Raw genomic sequence first — 20,298 nt, 5'->3', positions numbered from 1 at the left:
GGAATGTTACAATGAGGGGAATGGCTGTATCAGAATGTTACAATGAGGGGTGTGGGGTGTATCAGAATGTTACAATGAGGGGTGTGGGGTGTATCAGAATGTTACAATGAGGGGTGTGGGGTGTATCAGAATGTTACAATGAGGGGTGTGGGGTGTATCAGAATGTTACAATGAGGGGTGTGGGGTGTATCAGAATGTTACAATGAGGGGTGTGGGGTGTATCAGAATGTTACAATGAGGGGTGTGGGGTGTATCAGAATGTTACAATGAGGGGTGTGGGGTGTATCAGAATGTTACAATGAGGGGTGTGGGGTGTATCAGAATGTTACAATGAGGGGTGTGGGGTGTATCAGAATGTTACAATGAGGGGTGTGGGGTGTATCAGAATGTTACAATGAGGGGTGTGGGGTGTATCAGAATGTTACAATGAGGGGTGTGGGGTGTATCAGAATGTTACAATGAGGGGTGTGGGGTATATCAGAATGTTACAATGAGGGGTGTGGGGTATATCGGAATGTTACAATGAGGGGAATGGCTGTATCAGAATGTTACAATGAGGGGTGTGGGGTATATCGGAATGTTACAATGAGGGGTGTGGGGTATATCGGAATGTTACAATGAGGGGTGTGGGGTATATTGGAAGGTTACAATGAGGGGTGTGGGGTATATCGGAATGTTACAATGAGGGGTGTGGGGTGTATCAGAATGTTACAATGAGGGGTGTGGGGTGTATCAGAATGTTACAATGAGGGGTGTGGGGTGTATCAGAATGTTACAATGAGGGGTGTGGGGTGTATCAGAATGTTACAATGAGGGGTGTGGGGTATATCGGAATGTTACAATGAGGGGTGTGGGGTGTATCAGAATGTTACAATGAGGGGTGTGGGGTATATCAGAATGTTACAATGAGGGGTGTGGGGTATATCGGAATGTTACAATGAGGGGTGTGGGGTGTATCAGAATGTTACAATGAGGGGTGTGGGGTATATTGGAAGGTTACAATGAGGGGTGTGGGGTGTATCAGAATGTTACAATGAGGGGTGTGGGGTATATCGGAATGTTACAATGAGGGGTGTGGGGTATATCGGAATGTTACAATGAGGGGTGTGGGGTATATCGGAATGTTACAATGAGGGGAATGGCTGTATCAGAATGTTACAATGAGGGGTGTGGGGTGTATCGGAATGTTACAATGAGGGGTGTGGGGTGTATCGGAATGTTACAATGAGGGGTGTGGGGTATATCGGAATGTTACAATGAGGGGTGTGGGGTGTATCGGAATGTTACAATGAGGGGTGTGGGGTATATCGGAATGTTTCAATGAGGGGAATGGCTGTATCAGAATGTTACAATGAGGGGTGTGGGGTATATCGGAATGTTACAATGAGGGGTGTGGGGTATATCGGAATGTTACAATGAGGGGTGTGGGATATATCGGAATGTTACAATGAGGGGAATGGCTGTATCAGAATGTTACAATGAGGGGTGTGGTGTGTATCAGAATGTTACAATGAGGGGTGTGGGGTATATCGGAATGTTACAATGAGGGGTGTGGGGTGTATCGGAATGTTACAATGAGGGGTGTGGGTATCTCAGAATGTTACAATGAGGGGTGTGGGGTATATCAGAATGTTACAATGAGGGGTGTGGGTATCTCAGAATGTTACAATGAGGGGTGTGGGGTATATCGGAATGTTACAATGAGGGGTGCGGGTATCTCAGAATGTTACAATGAGGGGTGTGGGGTATATCGGAATGTTACAATGAGGGGTGTGGGGTATATCGGAATGTTACAATGAGGGGTGTGGGTATCTCAGAATGTTACAATGAGGGGTGTGGGGTATATCGGAATGTTACAATGAGGGGTGTGGGGTATATCGGAATGTTACAATGAGGGGTGTGGGATATATCGGAATGTTACAATGAGGGGTGTGGGGTATATCGGAATGTTACAATGAGGGGTGTGGGGTGTATCGGAATGTTACAATGAGGGGTGTGGGGTATCTCAGAATGTTACAATGAGGGGTGTGGGGTGTATCAGAATGTTACAATGAGGGGTGTGGGGTATATCGGAGTGTTACAATGAGGGGTGTGGGGTATCTCAGAATGTTACAATGAGGGGTGTGGGGTATATCGGAATGTTACAATGAGGGGTGTGGGGTATCTCAGAATGTTACAATGAGGGGTGTGGGGTATATCGGAATGTTACAATGAGGGGTGTGGGGTGTATCAGAATGTTACAATGAGGGGTGTGGGGTATATCGGAGTGTTACAATGAGGGGTGTGGGGTATCTCAGAATGTTACAATGAGGGGTGTGGGGTATATCAGAATGTTACAATGAGGGGTGTGGGGTATATCGGAGTGTTAAAATGAGGGGTGTGGGGTATCTCAGAATGTTACAATGAGGGGTGTGGGGTATATCGGAATGTTACAATGAGGGGTGTGGGGTATCTCAGAATGTTACAATGAGGGGTGTGGGGTATATCGGAGTGTTACAATGAGGGGTGTGGGGTATCTCAGAATGTTACAATGAGGGGTGTGGGGTATATCGGAATGTTACAATGAGGGGTGTGGGGTATCTCAAAATGTTACAATGAGGGGTGTGGGGTGTATCGGAATGTTACAATGAGGGGTGTGGGGTATATCGGAATGTTACAATGAGGGGTGTGGGGTATATCGGAATGTTACAATGAGGGGTGTGGGGTATCTCAGAATGTTACAATGAGGGGTGTGGGGTATATCGGAATGTTACAATGAGGGGTGTGGGATATATCGGAATGTTACAATGAGGGGTGTGGGGTATATCGGAATGTTACAATGAGGGGTGTGGGGTGTATCGGAATGTTACAATGAGGGGTGTGGGGTATCTCAGAATGTTACAATGAGGGGTGTGGGGTGTATCAGAATGTTACAATGAGGGGTGTGGGGTATATCGGAGTGTTACAATGAGGGGTGTGGGGTATCTCAGAATGTTACAATGAGGGGTGTGGGGTATATCGGAATGTTACAATGAGGGGTGTGGGGTATCTCAGAATGTTACAATGAGGGGTGTGGGGTGTATCGGAATGTTACAATGAGGGGTGTGGGGTATATCGGAATGTTACAATGAGGGGTGTGGGGTATCTCAGAATGTTACAATGAGGGGTGTGGGGGATATCGGAGTGTTACAAAGAGGGGTGTGGGGTATATCGTGGTGTTACAGTGAGGTGTGTGGGGAATCAGAGCATTGCAATGAACGCTCCTGCCTTCTGTGACTCACTCACCCAACATTGTTCTGGGTTCAGTACTGAGGCCTTGTGACACTCAGGCCTGCTCAGAGTCCTCGCTGCTCCAGAGCCTGATATCTTGGGATGTTTTACTACGTTATCGGCGCTGTATGAATGTAAATTTTTGTTTTTGTCTTCGGAACATCGGCCATTCAGCCCCTCGGGCCTGCTCCGCCATTCAATTAGATCATCGCTGATCTGCACCTCAACTCCATTGATCCACCTTAGCTCCGTGTCCCTCGACACCGTTACCTAACAAAAATCCATTGATCGCAGCCTTGAAAGCTCCTATGTTCCCGCATCCACTGCTTTTTGGGGAGTAATTTCCAAATTTCGACTGCTTTCTTTGTGTGAAAAAGTGTTTTCTCATTTCACCCCTGAATGACCTGGCTCTAATTTTAAGATTATTCCCCCTTGTTCTGGATTACCGCACCAGATGAAATCGTTTCTCTGTCTCCACCCCATCGAATCTTTTTAACATTTTAAACACCTCGATCAGATCACCCCTCAATCTTCTATACTCAAGGGAATACAAGCTGTCCTCATAATTAGCACTGGTATGATTCTGGTGAATCTTCACTGTACCCTTCCAAGGCCAGTATATCCTTCCTGAGGTGCGGTGCCCAAGTCTTTCGACAGTACTCTGGATGGGGTCTAACCAAGGCTTTATGCAACTGAAGCATAATTCCCTCCCCTTTATATTCAACAACAACTTGCACTTTTAACATTGTAAAACATCCCAAAGTGGCAGCATAATCAGGCAAACTTTGACACCGAGCCACTTCAGGAGATATTAGGACAGGTGACCAAAAGGTTGGTCAAAGAGGTAAGTTTTAAGGAGCATCTCAAAGGTGGACAGAGAGGGGGAGAGGCGGAGAGGTTCAGGGAGGGATTCCAGAGCTCGGGGCCTAGGCTGCTGAAGGCACGGCTGCCAATGGCGGGATGAAGAAAATTAGGGATGCACAAGAGGCCAGAATTGGAGGAGCGCAGAGATCTCGGCGGGTTGTGAGGCTGGAGGAGGTTACAGAGATAGGGAGGGGCGAGACCATGGGGGGATTGGAAAACAAGGATGAGAATTTTGAATTTGAGGCGTTGCCGGACCAGGAGCCAATGTAGGTCAGCGAGCACAGGGGTTCCAGTTCCCTTGAGAGAAAGGCCAACATTCTATTAGCCTTTTTAGAATCATAGAATCATAGAAGTTACAACATGGAAACAGGCCCTTCGGCCCAACATGTCCATGTCGCCCAGTTTATACCACTAAGCTAGTCCCAATTTTTGACTGCTTTTTGTACCTGTCAACTAGCTTTTAATGATTCATGTATTTGGACTCCCAAATCTCCATGCATCTATGCAGCTCCTAGTTTCTCACCATTTAGAAAATGCTTTAAATGTTGTCTTTCTTGGGTCCAAAGTGGATGACCTCACACTTGCCCACATTGAACTCCATTTGTCATAGTTTTGCCCACTCACTTAATCTGTCCATGTCCCTTTGTAATTTCCTGCTGCTATCTGCACTACTTACTGTCCCTCCTAACTTCGTGTCATCTGCAAAACTGCATATACTTCGTCCAGGTCATCAATAAATATAGTGAAAAGTTTAGGCCCCAGAACAGATCCCTGGCGAACACCACTCGTCACCTCCTGCCAGTCAGAGTACCTTCCCTTTATCCCCACCCTCTCTCCTACCTCCCAAACAATTTCCAACCCAAGTCAAAAGGCCACCTCCAATCCCATGAGCTCTAATTTATGCTAATCTTCCCTTATTCCATCGAACTACACAGCAGGCGTCTTGGGGAGAGTGAGAGTCCACACAAATAATTCCCCCTGAAATAAGCTTTGGCCCGAGGACTGAGCCTCAAAGGGAGGCTGAACCTCTCGCTCTTTACTGCTGATGGATACTGTGCTGGTATTGGCCGGTCTCACTGCTATCCTGAGGGTGGGATGTGCTGGTGGTCTGTGATAAGCAGACCATGTGACTCAGTTACAGCAGGGCAGGAGTAGATAACTGGCTGTGTTTCCGTGGTTTGGTCCCAGTCAGTGAGTCAGCTCCCTGGCTGTTTCATGGTCTTTATCTGTCACCCGTTGACTCTGAGTTGACAAAATCCATCAGTGAAGGTTTGACAGTTCGGATATTGAGCGATCTCTGTTGCAAGGTAGGAGCCATCTTGTTAAGTAAATGAGAATTGATGAAGTTCTAATGCGAGGAACTGGGTCGCATTTAACCCTGTAATTTCTTTATTCAAAAGACAAAACTAACCCTTCATGATCTTTGTTGAATTTGAACCCTCCATTTTCAAAGAGTGCGGTAGAAAGCTGCTCTGTACACTCCAACCTGTACGTTCCAACCTGTATCCTCCAATCTGTACACTCCGGCTGTACATTCCAGTCTGTATACTCCACTCTGTGCACTCCAACCTGTACCCTCCAGTCTGAATCCTCCAGTCTGAATCCTCCAGTCTGTACACTCTGATCTGTACAGTCATAGGAACATAGGAAACTCTAGACGAGACAAGACCAAGGCTCACCTTCTACCACCCTGGTTGTCCTATGTTACAACGATAACGGAACTGTTGACTAATCAGAGCAATCAATCTCTATTAATCAGTCTACAACAGACCCAGACACAAGGCGAGGAAACCCCCAGTGGTGGAGAGCTTTGGGAACCACAGGCCCAGAGTCACCTGTTCCTCCCGAGCCTCTCACACTCACCACAGGTCATGTCTCAAATTACTTGTATACTGGATCCCAAAATGTTATTTTCTGAAAGGAATCGATCTAATTTGCATTTGAATGAGTCAACATTAACTAGGTTAGTTAGTGATTCACTAAGTTAAAATCACTGTTAGGAGGGACAGTAAGTAGTGTAGATGGGAGCAGGACGTTGCTAAAGGACATAGACAGATTAAGTGAGTGGGCAAAATTTGGCAAAAGGAGTTCAATGTGGGGAAATGTGAGGTCATCCACTTTGGACCTAAGAAAGATCGATCAGAGTATTTTCTAAATCGTGAGAAAGTAGGAATTGTAGAGGAACAGAGAGATTTTGGAATCCAAGTGCACAAACCACCAAAAGCTAGTAGACAGGTACAAAAAGCAATCAAAGAGGCTAATGCAATGTTGGCCTTTATCTCAAGGGGGCTGGAACATAAAGAGGAGGAAGTTATGCTTCAGTTGTACAGAGCCTTGGTCAGACCCCACCTGGGTGCAGTGTAGATTCACCAGAATGATAGTGGGGCTTAGAGGGTTAAATTAAGAGGACAGGTTTTTATTATTCATTCATGGGATGTGGGCATCGCTGGCGAGGCCAGCATTTATTGCCCATCCCTAATTGCCCTTGAGAAGGTGGTGGTGAGCCGCCTTCTTGAACGCTGCAGTCCATGTGGTGAAGGTTCTCCCACAGTGCTGTTAGGAAGGGAGTTCCACGATTTTGACCCAGCGACGATGAAGGAATGGCGATATATTTCCAAGTCGGGATGGTGTGTGACTTGGAGGGGAATGTGCAGGTGTTGTTGTTCCCATGTGCCTGCTGCCCTTGTCCTTCTAGGTGGTAGAGGTCGCGGGTTTGGGAGGTGCTGTCGAAGAAGCCTTGGCGAGTTGCTGCAGTGCATCCTGTGGATGGTACACACTGCAGCCACAGTGCACCAGTAGTGAAGGGAGTGAATGTTTATGGTGGTGGATGGGGTGCCAATCAAGCGGGCTGCTTTGTCCTGGATGGTGTCGAGCTTCTTGAGTGTTGTTGGAGCTGCACTCATCCAGGCAAGTGGAGAGTATTCCATCACATTCCTGACTTGTATTGGTTGCATAAACTTGTCTTGTATTCCCTTGAGTTTAGAAGATTGACGGGTGATCTAATCGCGGAGTTTAAAATGGTAAAAGGATTGGATAAGGTCGATACGGAGAAACTATTTCCTCTGATGGAGGAATAAAGAACAAGGGGACATAATCTCCAAATTAGAATTAGGCCATTCCGGAGTGAAATCAGGAAGCACTTTTTTACACAAAGGGTAGTAGAAATCTGGAACTCTCTCCCCCAAAAGGCTGTGGATGCTGGAACAATTGGAGCTTTCAAGACTGAGATCGGTAGATTTTTGTTGGGTAAGGGTGTCGAGGGATATGGAGCCACGGTGGGTAAATAGGGTTGAGGTACAGATCAGCCACAATCTAATTGAATGGCGGAACAGGCCCGAGGGGCTGAATGGCCTCCTCCTGTTCCTATGTTCCTATTTCCTTCCACCGTTTCCCTAAGGAGCCCATTTCATCGTTTGACCACTCGTTTACTGACATAATGGCCCCGATTTTAGAATCCAAGTGCGGGTGCATTGGGGGCGTGGGGGCCCCGGAAATCGGTTATATCGACGCTGTTGCTCGGTGATGGGGTTCCTCGGAGGTGTCATGAGCCATGTGTTCACGGGATATCCCTTGTCCCCGAGGAGCCGGCCCTTGCGGGTGTTGGGTGCGTGGAAGAGGGGCGGGATGTTGGACTCCCGGAGGATGAAGGAATCGTGGCAGCTGCCAGGGAATCTGGGGCACACGTGAAGGAATCTCTTGCGGTGGTCACAGATGAGCTGAGTGTTGATGGAGTGATAGCCCTTCCTGTTGATGAACAGTCCTGGCTCGAGTGGAGGTGCTCGGATTGCTATATGGGTGCAATCGATTACACCCTGCACCCGTGGGAAGCCAGATACAGAGTGGAATCCCACTGCCCCTTCCGTCTGGCTGAGGTTGTCCATGGGGAAGTTGACGTATTGCGAGGCCCTGTGGAACAAGCTGTCGGTGACCTGTCTTATGTACTTGTGTTGAGGATGTGAGAAAGCCAGCTCCAACCCGCCGACTTCCGGGTTCCCCACCAACGAGTCTGGGCGTGCGTGCCTCATAAATGTGGAAGTCCCACCGGCAATTAAAGCCGGCGGGATGACAGTTAGTTAGATAGTTAAAGTATTTGAACGAGTTAATTTCTTGGTGATTGAGGCAGGGGACCGATTTTCATTCAGCCTCAGTATGTTTCCCGTGCTGTGGGAAACACTCCATGGTTTAGGAGACGTGTTTCAGCCATTTGGACGTTTAAATCCCTGTTTGACAGATAAAAAGTGAGTTATTGCAGCAGGGCACTCAGTTCTCTCAGACAAACTTTACCAACTTTTTGGTAAATATACCATATTTACCAACTTTTCAGACCCCCTCAAACTCACACCGTCAGGATGGGGGGCACCATGGCTGCATTCATCACTTCATCCGAGGACGAGCGACATCACCAGGCACGCTGTCCACCTCCGCCACGTGGAGCTCCACAACACAGTGCTGCACCACAGGCACCTGCACAACAGCACGGAGGGCAACAACAGAGAGAGCGACGTCGCAGGAGGCACTACCCTCGCAACAGGGTCTACAGACTGAGGCTCGGCTTCCTGGACCTCTCTGAGGAGCAGTGCATACGGAGGCTCAGAGTCAGTTGCCAGGTAGTCGCAGACATCTGCAGCCTCCTTCATGCCGAGCTGCTCCCGGCTGGGCCAAAGCAGCACCTCCTTACCTGTCGCTGTTAAAGTCACCACTGCCCTCGACTTCTTCACCTCCGGATCATTCCAGGGTGCCACCGGGGACATCGCCGGGGTCTCTGTCGTCTATACACAAGTGCATGAGGCAGGTCACCGACGGCTTGTTTCACAGGGCCTCGCACTAAATCAACTTCCCCATGGACGACCTCAGCCAGACGGAGAGGGCAGTGGGATTCCACGCTGTGTCTGGCTTCCCACGGGTGCAGGGTGTAATTGATTGCACCCATATAGCAATACGAGCACCTCCACACGAGCCAGGACTGTTCATCAACAGGAAGGGCTATCACTCCATCAACACTCAGCTCATTTGTGACCACCGCAAGAGATTCCTTCACGTGTGCCCCAGATACCCTGGCAGCTGCCATGATTCCTTCATCCTCTGGAAATCCAACATCAACCCCTCTTCCACGCACCGAACACCCTTAAGGACTGGCTCCTCGGGGACAAGGGATATCCCCTGCACATGTGGGTCATGACACCTCTGAGGAACCCCATCACCGAGCAACAACGTCGATATAACGACAGCCACATCGCCACCAGGTCTACAATTGAACATGCTATAGGGCAGCTCAAGATGCGATTTAAGTGTCTTGATCATTCTGGGGGAGAGCTTCAATACGCACCAGACAGAGTGGGACACATTATAGTCGTGTGTTGTGCCCTGCACAATATGGTACAACAGAGTGGGGTGCCACAGGAGGAGGCCCCGTCCACATCTGCAACCCACATTGAGGAGGAGGAGGAGGAGGAGGCAGAGGAGGAGCAACCCATGGGCAGGGCAGCGGCTCACCTGCTGCTCGTGAGGACAGGGAGTCACTGATATGTGAACGGTTCTCCTAACATCAGACAGTGAGAAGAGTCCAGTCCTCACCACCTGGACAGAGCAGCGGCCACACCAGCCCTACCCCTCCCTGCAGAAAACAGTCCTGTAACTCCACATACACCCACTGTAGAGTGACCCAATGGGTGGCATCAAGTCTCACTGTTCATGGTGAACCTCATGAAAGGGCCCTATCACAAAAGCCAGTCAAGAATGGGCACGATGTGGCAGTAGTGGTGAGAATGATAACATTTAATGTGAGTTTATCAAAAACCAAATATAAATGAAAAACATGACAGTGTGTCAGACCCCCTTGTGCATCCCCTTCGTGATCACAAATCCTTCGCCTTTCTCTTCCTACCGCTTCTACCTGGTGCTTCCCCTGTGTCTGCAGCAGAGGTAGTGGCAGGTTGCTCTTGTTCATGCCCTGACCGATTAGATGCTTTGGGCCGACGCCCTCTGGGTTTCGGAGCCCGTGAGGGTCCCTCCAAAGACTGCTCCACCTGCACCTGTGCAGGGGCAGACTCGGCCACCTGGAGAGGAGGCAGCATTGTGGGTACTGGTTGAGAGGGAGGCAACGGGTGAGACGTGGGAGCGCTTTGAGCGGCTTCCCCACTTCCATGTCCCCTTTCACCATCATCCCTCCCCTGGGCCAGGCCCACATCACTCCTACCACCCTGCTGGACAACAGTGTGATGGACATGTGTGAGGTCTTGGAAGCCCAGTTGTAAAGTATCTGCCTGCCTGTTTAAGGCGGCAGAATGTTGCTCACCCTGAGTCCGAACGGCCGTTATCAGGGCCTGAATGGACTCATTTGTGAGCCGTGCTTGAAGCTCAACAGAGGCTGCCATTCTCTGCATCGCAGACATTCCCGCACTTACCTGCGACACTATCTCAGAGAGTTGTTCACGTCCCTGTGACAGTATCTCAGAGATGCCCTCTCGTCCCTGTGACAGTATCAGAGATTCCCTCCTGTACCTGTGCCACCATTCCACTCATGCAGGAGTTGGACTCCTCCATCCTCTGCGCGATTGTGGAGAGTGCGCATGGCACCTGTTCCAGCACCTCGCAAATGTGCTGCTGCCCCTCGATCATTCTCCTTTTAAAGGATGGCCCCCGGGGTTCAGCATCTGTGTCCAGCTGAGCAGAGCCTGGAGAGGAGTGCGCCCACCGACACGGACTCTCCACAGCTGCCCCTGCCACCATTGTCTGCTCGTGCTCACATGTGTGGTGACTCACTAGGTGCGAACCCAACTAACTGACTAATAGGACCCACCGAGGTGTGTGTATCTGCGCTGGTGGATGGCTCACTCAGATGTGACAGTGCCCCGTCAGAGGCTGGGAGCTCCTCTGAGGAATCGCCCTCTGCCATCATTGTGGTCATTGAAGGCCCTGTAAGAGAACAGAAGGCAATATTAAGCATCATCACAGATGTGTCATGTTGCGATGAGCATACTGAGGTGTTTAACATGGCAATCATTATTAACATCAATTCATGTTGTGTGTGATGAATGTTAAAGTTGTGTCACCAGACGTTTGTGAGGTGCCAGTCTTGGTGTCCCCGACGGACAGACACTCGAGGGTGCGGCTGATCTCCAGGGCCTCCTGCTCCACGTCTGTGAGGACCACTGTTTGCTGCGGCCCCCCCTCTAGTCCTCGCCCTCTCCCGTGCATTTTGCGCTCTCTTCTCCTATAAGGGGAGAAAGTACAGACGTGTGAGTGAGTGAGGGTGAAGTGGTCAACCAATGAATGCATTGCTTTGGGTGAGGCTGACCGTGAAAGAGATGCATCAGAGGGTGAGTATGAGACAGAGACATCACATTGGATGAGGATTGGGGTGAGTGGTAGTGGTGGGGTGAGTAAGGGGGAGGTGAGGAAGTGAAGGTAAGTTGAGGATGAGCCTTAAGTGGGTGTGAGGAGTGATGTGATAGAGTAGTGTTGGCAGTGCAGAATGAGTTGTGGGGTGGGGGCGGTGATGTGGAAGACGGAGTGTAGGAGAATGAGTAAGTGTACTCACTTTGACTGACCTAGTTAGGTCATTGAAGCGCTTCCTGCACTGGATCCAGGTGCGGGAGATGTTGCTGCTGTTGGTGACCTCCTCGAGCCAGGCCTTCTTGGTGGCAGAGACAGGCCACTTCCTCCTGTCCTCAGGGTAAAACACCTCCCTCCTCCTGACCCCGTCCAGTAGCTGCTGCAGTGAGACATCACTGAATCTTGGAGCAGTCTTGCCCCTGTGATGCTCCATATTGTGGTTTCTGGGTCTTTGCTGCAGCAAAAGCCATTGGATCAATGGCCCTTTATATAGAGCTCCTCCAGCTGACAGCCTGTGATATGGGTGCTCAGTCCGTCCACTGCGCAGCTTTCAGACGGCAAACCCGGAAGACCCGTTAAGGGCCACCAATCAACTCGCGATCGTGTGGGGAACGGTAAGATTTTATTAGTCAGGTTACCCGCGCACCCTTTGACCCCCCCCCCCAATCCCGCTGCCATCCCAACGCCCTTTGAAAATCGAGCCCAAGGGCCCCGATATTTACGGGGAGGTGGGGAGGGAGCAGGGCAGTGCAGTAACGGGGGGGGGGAGATCCAGAATTCCCTGGAATGCTGAGGTACTGCTGATTTTAACCTCATTATTATTTTCTTCTTCCGTGTCCCGTCAAGCAGCCGGCCAGATTGAGAGGCTGTCCTGCTGCTGGGTGGAAAAGCCAGTGGCAGAAGGCCACAGCCGGGGACCATTGGGGACAATCGGGAAAGGTCAGGGGTTTGGGGGGGGGGGGAAGGTCACGGCCTAGCAATCGGGAGAGTGGGTGGGAGAGATCGGGGCATGGAGGAGGGGTGTGAGGTCGGCCGATCGCGGGGCACCGAGGAGAGGCCGCGGTGGGCAGAAGGTTTGCTCAAGGGTCCGGAGGGAGCACTCCTGCTCCTCTTGGCCTACAAGGAGTGCAGTAAAAAGCTTTAATCTGCTGCAGCCAGCAGCTCCCGCCTCCCTTTCACTGCCGGGTTTCCCGAGCCCTGGGAAACCCGAGTGGCCAGCGTTAAATTTAAATCAGGTTCCAAATTGCAGTGTGGGAGCCTGATTTAAATGTGATAATGAAGTGTCCCTCCTCTCCACGACAGGAGACTTGCCAGGATCGAAACCCACCGCCGTAACATGGCGGCAGGACCGTATACGGCAGGTTGGTGATGCAATTCACGATTTTTAATTTTTAACATTTCCCCCGACCATCTCCCATCCATCGAGAGGGGGTTAGTATCGAGCCCAATGTTTCTGCAGATTAGTTTTGAATTTCCCCCCTTCAAGTGCCCTCTGGATCGAGTGTTCTGGACAAGGTGAAGCAGCATGTCATATTGGCTATTATCCAGTCCGTTTACAATCCGAAAACAGCAACCAGATCACCTCTCAACATTGGCCAGTGAGAACATTCCCAATTTACATCTTCACTCCTCATAATCCAATCCCTCCGCCACCTCAATCACTCTGGTCTTCTCTATCCTTTCAATAACTGTAATATCCTTTTTGTACTGTGGTGATCAGAACTGTACACAGTGCAGTCACACCAATGATTTATAAAGTGGCAGGATTACCTCACTATTTCAGCACAATATTGACCTATTACTCCATTTCAACATCTGATTTGCTTCACTCACTGTCACCGAGCTTCAATTTATTATCAATCAGGACCCTCAGATCTCTTTCATTTTCCGTAGCAGGGCGTCCAGCGGTGTCTGCCATTAGTTAGACTTGTCACTGCATGTTTAGGTTTTAAATTTTTTGGGTGGCAAGTTGCTGACAGTGCAAGGTGATAATGTCACAGTGAGAGAAACAGGGCAACTTGGAGCTCCAAACTTTAAATGTTCACTTTCTGGGTCAGAGAGGTTGATTGGAGTCATTAATAATGATCTCGTCATTAAAAGGGGACTTAATGCTATTGATTACTAATCTGAACTTTCTGTGGTGAGTTTAATGGGAAATTAACGTGCTGCTGAAGCAACTTCATGAAACTCATGGGGAGGTTGAGGGCGCGATGCCGTTTTCGCGAAGCTAACAATGGAGGGGAGCAAACTGTCAAACAACTTGTGGCAACTCGCAATTCACAGGGTATCCCTTCCTCGCCACAAATTGGTGGACGATTTGCACATTAATAAAGGCGAGCGTCATTCACACACTGATATATCACACTCCTGTATATATTATATAATAACATACCGAGTGTTACTGGGTATAACAATCCTGTATATATATTATAATAATACACCGTGTGTTACTGGGTATAACACTCCTGTATATATTAAATAATAATACACCGTGTGTTACTGGGTATAACACTCCTGTATATATTAAATACTAACATACCGTGTGTTACTGGGTATAACACCCCTGTATATATTATATTATAACACACCGTGTGTTACTAGGTACAACACTCCTGTTTATATATTATATAATAACACACCATGTGTTACTGGGTATAACACTCCTGTATATATATTGTATAATAACTCACCGTGTGTTACTGGGTATAACACTCCTGTATATATATTGTATAATAACTCACCGTGTGTTACTGGGTATAACACTCCTGTATATATTATATAATAACACACTGTGTGTTACTGGGTATAACACCCCTGTAAATATTATATAATAACACACCGTGTGTTACCGGGTATAACACTCCTGTATATATTATATAATAACACACTGTGTGTTACTGGGTATAACACCCCTGTAAATATTATATAATAACACACGGTGTGTTACTAGGTACAACACTCCTGTATATATATTATATAATAACACACCATGTGTTACTGGGTATAACACCCCTGTAAATATTATATAATAACATACCATCTGTTACTGGGTATAACACTCCTGAATATATATTATATAATAACTCACCATGTGTTACTGGGTATAACACTCCTGTATATATATGTTATATAATAACACACGGTGTGTTACTGGGTATAACACCCCCGTAAATATTGTATAATAACACACCGTGTGTTACTGGTTATAACACCCCTGTATGTATTATATTATAACACACCATGTGTTACTAGGTACAACACTCCTGTATATATATTATATAATAACACACCATGTGTTACTGGGTGTAACGCTCCTGTATATATATTATATAATAACTCACCGTGTGTTACTGGGTATAACACTCCTGTATATATATATTATATAATAACACACTGTGTGTTACTGGGTTCTACACTCCTGCATTTATTATATAATAAAACACAATTTTTTACAGGATATAAAACTACTGTACATATTATTTAATAACTCACCGTGTGTTAGTGGGTATAACGCTCTTGTATATATATTATATAATAATACACCGTGTGTTACTGGGTATAACACTCCTGTATATATATTATATAATAACACACCGTGTGTTACTGCGTTTAACACCCCTGTATATATATTATATAATAACTCACCGTGTGTTACTGGGTATAACGCTCCTGTGTATTATATAATAACATACCATCTGTTACTGGGTATAACACTCCTGTATATAAATTATATAATAAGACACCATGTGTTACTGGCTATAATACCCCTGTATATATATATATATTATATAATAACATACCATGTGTTACTGGGTATAACTCCCCTGTATATATATTATATAATAACACACCATGTGTTACTGGGTATAACTCCCCTGTATATATATTATATAATAACACACCGTGTGTTACTGGGTATAACACTCCTGCATATATTATATAATAAAACATTGCTTTTTACATGATATAAAACTACTGTATATATTATTTAATAACTCACCGTGTGTTGAACGATATAACGTTCCAGTATAAATATTATATAATAACATACCATGTGTTACTAGATATAACACTCTTGTATATGTTATATAATATCACTTCAGGGGAACAATTATAGGCCGGTCAGTCTTACCTCGGTGGTGGACAAAGTATTAGAATCAATACTGAGATATCCGATAAACTGTCACTTGGAAAGGCATGGTTTAACCAGGGATAGTCAGCATGGATTTGTTCAGGGAAGGTCATGCTTTACAAATCTGATTGAATTCTTTGAGGAAGTGACAAGGAGGATTGATGAGGGTAGTGCAGTGGATGTTGTCTATATGGATTTTAGTAAGACATTTGACAAGGTCCCACATGGCAGACTGGTCAGAAAGGTAAAAGCCCATGGGATACAGGGAAATGTGGTGAATTGGATCCAAAATTGGCTCAGTGACAGGAAACAAAGGGTAAAAGTCGATGGATGTCTTTGCGAATGGAAATCCGTTTCCAGTGGTGTGCCACAGGGCTCAGTGTTGGGTCCCTTGCTGTTTGTGGTATATATTAATGATTTGGACTTGAATGTAAGGGGCATGATTGGCAAATTTGCAGACGAAACAAAAATTGGCCGTGTAGTTGATAATGAAGAGGATAGCTGTAGACTCCAAGAAGATATCAATGGGTTGGTGGAGTGGGCGGAAAAGTGGCAAATGGAGTTCAACCCGGAGAAGTGTGAGGTAATGCACTTAGGGAGGGCAAACAGTAAAAGGGAATACGCAGTAAACGGGAATATATTGAGAGGGGTAGAGGAAGTGAGAGACCTTGGAGTGCATGTGCACAGGTCCCTGAAGGTGGCAGCACAGGTAGATAAGGTTGTGAAGAAGGCATACGGAATGCTCTCCATTATTAGCCGAGGTATAGAATACAAAAGCAGGGATGTAATGATGGGACTGTATAAAACGCTGGTAAGGCCACAGCTGGAGTATTGTGTGCAGTTCTGGTCACCACATTACAGGAAGGACGTAATTGCTCTGGAGAGAGTGCAGAGAAGATTTACAAGAATGTTGCCAGGGCTTGAAAATTGCAGCTACAAGGAGAGATTGGATAGGCTGGGGTTGTTTTCCTTGGAGCAGAGGAGGCTGAGGGGTGCCTTGATTGAGGTGTACAAAACTACGAGGGGCCCAGATAGAGTAGACAGGAAGTACCTGTTTCCCCGAGCGGAGAGTTCAAGAACTAGAAGACATAGATTTAAGCTGATTGGCGGAAGGATTAGAGAGGACATGAGGAAAAACTTTTTTACCCAGAGGATGGTGGGTGTATAGAATTCGCTGCCTGAATTGGTGGTAGAGGCAGGGACCCTCAACTCTTTTAAAAAGCTGGACCTGCACCTAAAGTGCTGTAAGCTGCAGGGCTACGGACCGGGTGCTGGAAGGTGGGATTAGAATGGGCACCTGGTTGTTCTTCGAGCCAGCACGGACATGATGGGCTGAATGGTCCCCTCCTGTGCTATATCTTTTCTATGTTTCTATGGAAAAAATTGGAAAAGGGCGGTTTTAGTGCGTGGTTAGCCTGATGTGCTATCACCCCATTGACCCCTGCCCAAGCAGGACGCAATTTTCGGCCTGCAGGAGGACTCTTCTGCAATCAGCGTTCCATTCCAGGACTTGCACTGGAATCGATGCAATTCACAATTTGCACCACCAGGGGAGCGCAATCGCTTAAAGGGAGGATTTTTTTTAGAAATCTCTTAAAGGTAGCTGGTACCTCTTATTTGCTGAAAATAACAGTCTACTGTCTGCACGGAGTCTGAACAGAGATCAGACATTGCACATGTAAAACACAAATGCAGGTCCCATCCCTATGTTTATACACTGATGAGTTATGTTAAAACATTGAATAAAGGTTGCACACTACTAAATCTCACATCCTCCAATCTGCACACCAGACCTCACCAACCTGCCGATCTGAGTTGGTACCAGGCCTGTGAGAGTGCGTGTACCAAGGTTCTCTGCTGATGCACTAGAGACCTTGGTGCAAGAGGTGGACAGAAGGAGGGACATCCTATATCCGCAGTGGAGGGAGGAAGAGGCCTCCAGAAATATATCCAAAAGGCAGTGGGAGGCAGCGGGGGACGAAGTCAATGCCAGGAGCACAACACCATGAACATGGATGCAGTGCAGGAAGAAGTTCAATGCTTTGACATGAGTGGGCAAGGTGAGAGGTTAACTGTCAAGTGGCGTCTCCTACCAACTGCACCAGGCACTACACCCCCATCACCCACATACCAATAAACTCTTTCCATCAGTACTCAGCTTTTATAATCAGATGCTTCCTCTCACCCTTACACATTACCACTGTTTCAAGCCGCCCACCCACAACTCACAGGCCACACACACTAGCTATTCAACCATGACAGGTTCATCACCCAGACACACGTCCCGCTTTCTTGCAGGAGAAGGTGGCGCATATCAGGAGGCAGCAAGTGGCAGTGGCATTTAGCCCCTCGAGCCTGTTCCACCATTCAGTGAGATCATGGTGGACCTGTGACCTAACTCCATATACCCACCTTAGCCCCAATACCCTTAATACCCTTGGTTCACAGAAATCGATCAATCTCAGATTTAACATTCACAAGTGAGCTCGCATCAACTGCCGTCTGCAGAAGAGTGTTCCAAACGTCTCCCACCCTTTGTGTGTAGAAGCATTTCCTAACTTCACTCCTGCACGTCCTGGCTCTAAATGTTAGGCTATGTCCCCGCGTCCCAGTATTGAAGTCTAGGATACCTCCAAAAACAGTTACAAATGTCTCGGCTGCCAGAAGCAATAATCCAGCCACTAACCTGTAAATCCTGCATGGTCCCTTTAAATAGCACTGGTGGGGGGTCCTCCAGGCACTCTAAGACACGTTCAGATGGTCGGGGTTAAGACTGTGTGTTGAGTTGAGCGTTAAGTCCCAAAATGGTGTCTATCACTTTAAATTAGCGTTGTACACTGATTGAGGCCATTTTCCCCCGACTTTACATGACTCCAGCGTTTGTTATCTGCGCCTGCGCAAACTCCTATACCAAGATCATGTCCAGCACACATCACGCAGGAAACGTGCATGCGCATCCAAGACACCATCTTGGATGTCAGAGAGACCGTGTTGCGCCAAAACAACAGGCGCTACACGGCCCAATTTAGAGCCAATCGTGTTTTACTGGGTATAACGCTCCTGAATATGTATTATACAATAACACCCCGTGCATTACTGGGCATAACACTCCTGTATATATTATACAATACACCGTGTGTTAATGGTTATAACGCTCCTGTATATATATTATATAATAACACGCCGTGCATCACTGAATACAACACTCCTGTATATATTTAAAAATAACGCACTGTGCGTTATCAGGTATGATGCTCCTGTATTAATTATATAGTATAGATTGGGTATTGTGCAATGAGAAGGGGCTAATTAATAACCTTATTGTGCGGGGTCCTTTAGGGAAGAGTGACCATAACATGATTGAATTCTTCGTTAAGATGGAAAGTGAAGTAGTCCAACCCGAAACTAGGGTCCTAAATCTAAACAAAGGAAACTACGAAGGTATGAGGAGTGAGTTGGCTCTGATAGATTGGGGAGCTTCATTAAAAGGCATGACGGTGGATAGGCAATGGCTAACATTTAAGGAATGAATGCATGAATTGCAACAGTTATACATTCCTTTCTGGCACAAAAACTCAAAAGGAAATGCGGCCCAACCATGGCTAATAAAAGAAATTAAGGATAGTATTAGATCCAAAGAGGAGTCATATAAAGTTGCCAGAAAAAGTAGCAAGCCTGAGGATTGGGAGCAGTTTAGAATTCAGCAAAAAAGGACCAAGGGGTTGATTAAGAGGGGAAAAATAGAGTATGAGAGTAAACTTGCAAGGAACATAAAAGTGGACTGTAAAAGTTTCTTCATGTAAAAAGAAAAAGATTAGTGAAGACAAATGTAGGTCCCTTACAGTCAGAAATGGGAGAATTTTTAATGGGGAACAGGGAAATGGCAGAGCAATTAAACAAATACTTTGGTTCTGTCTTCACGGAAGAGGACACAAATAATTTCCCAGAAATACTAGGGAACCAAGGGACTAGTGAGAAGGAGGAATTAAAGGAAATTAGTACAAAAATAGTGCTGGAGAAATTAATGGGACTGAAAGCCGATAAATCCCCGGGGCCTGATAATCTGCATCCCAGAATACTAAAAGAGGTAGCCATGGAAATAGTGGATGCATTAGTTGTCATCTTCCAAAATTCGATAGATTATGGAACAGTTCCTGCAGATTGGAGGGTGGCAAATGTAACCCCACTATTTAAAAAAGGAGGGAGAGAGAAAATAGGGAACTGCAGACCGGTTAGCCTAACATCAGTAGGAGGGAAAATGCTTAGAGTCTATTATAAAGGATGTGATAACAGGACACTTAGAAAATATCAACAGGATTAGACAAAGTCAACATGGATTTATGAAAGGGAAATCATGTTTGACAAACATACTGGAGTTTTTTGAGGCTGTAACTGGTAGAATAGATAAGGGAGAACCAGTGAATGTGGTTTATTTGGATTTTCAGAAGGCTGTTGATAAAATCCCACACAAGAGGTTAGTGTGCAAAATTAAAGCCCATGGGATTGGTGGTAATATACTGGCATGGATTGAAAATTGGTTAACAGACAGGAAACAGAGAGTAGGAATAAATGGGTCTTTTTCGGGGTGGCAGGCAGTGACTAGTGGGGTACCGCAGGGATCAGTGCTTGGGCCCCAGCTATTCACAATATATATCAATGATTTGGATGAGGGAACTAAATGTAATATTTCCAAGTTTGCTGACGACACAAAACTAGGT

The 20,298-nt window shown here is 46.8% G+C and overlaps 1 protein-coding gene across 1 annotated transcript in view; it reads left to right on the top strand.

Moving 5' to 3' along the window:
• The first annotated feature begins 5,316 nt into the window (after positions 1–5,316).
• The window catches only part of LOC137300197 (microtubule-associated protein tau-like), a 179,190-nt gene continuing 164,208 nt past the window's right edge, over positions 5,317–20,298 (top strand). The window contains exon 1 of the mRNA XM_067969279.1: positions 5,317–5,420. The gene's annotated coding sequence lies outside the window, so the exon portion shown is untranslated. The remainder of the gene's footprint in view (positions 5,421–20,298) is intronic.

Source organism: Heptranchias perlo, chromosome 30 (assembly GCF_035084215.1).
Source record: "Heptranchias perlo isolate sHepPer1 chromosome 30, sHepPer1.hap1, whole genome shotgun sequence".
Classification (NCBI taxonomy): Eukaryota; Metazoa; Chordata; class Chondrichthyes; order Hexanchiformes; family Hexanchidae; genus Heptranchias; species Heptranchias perlo.
The sequence above is the reverse complement of the archived record's forward strand: the minus strand, read 5'-3'. Positions and strand labels throughout refer to the sequence as shown.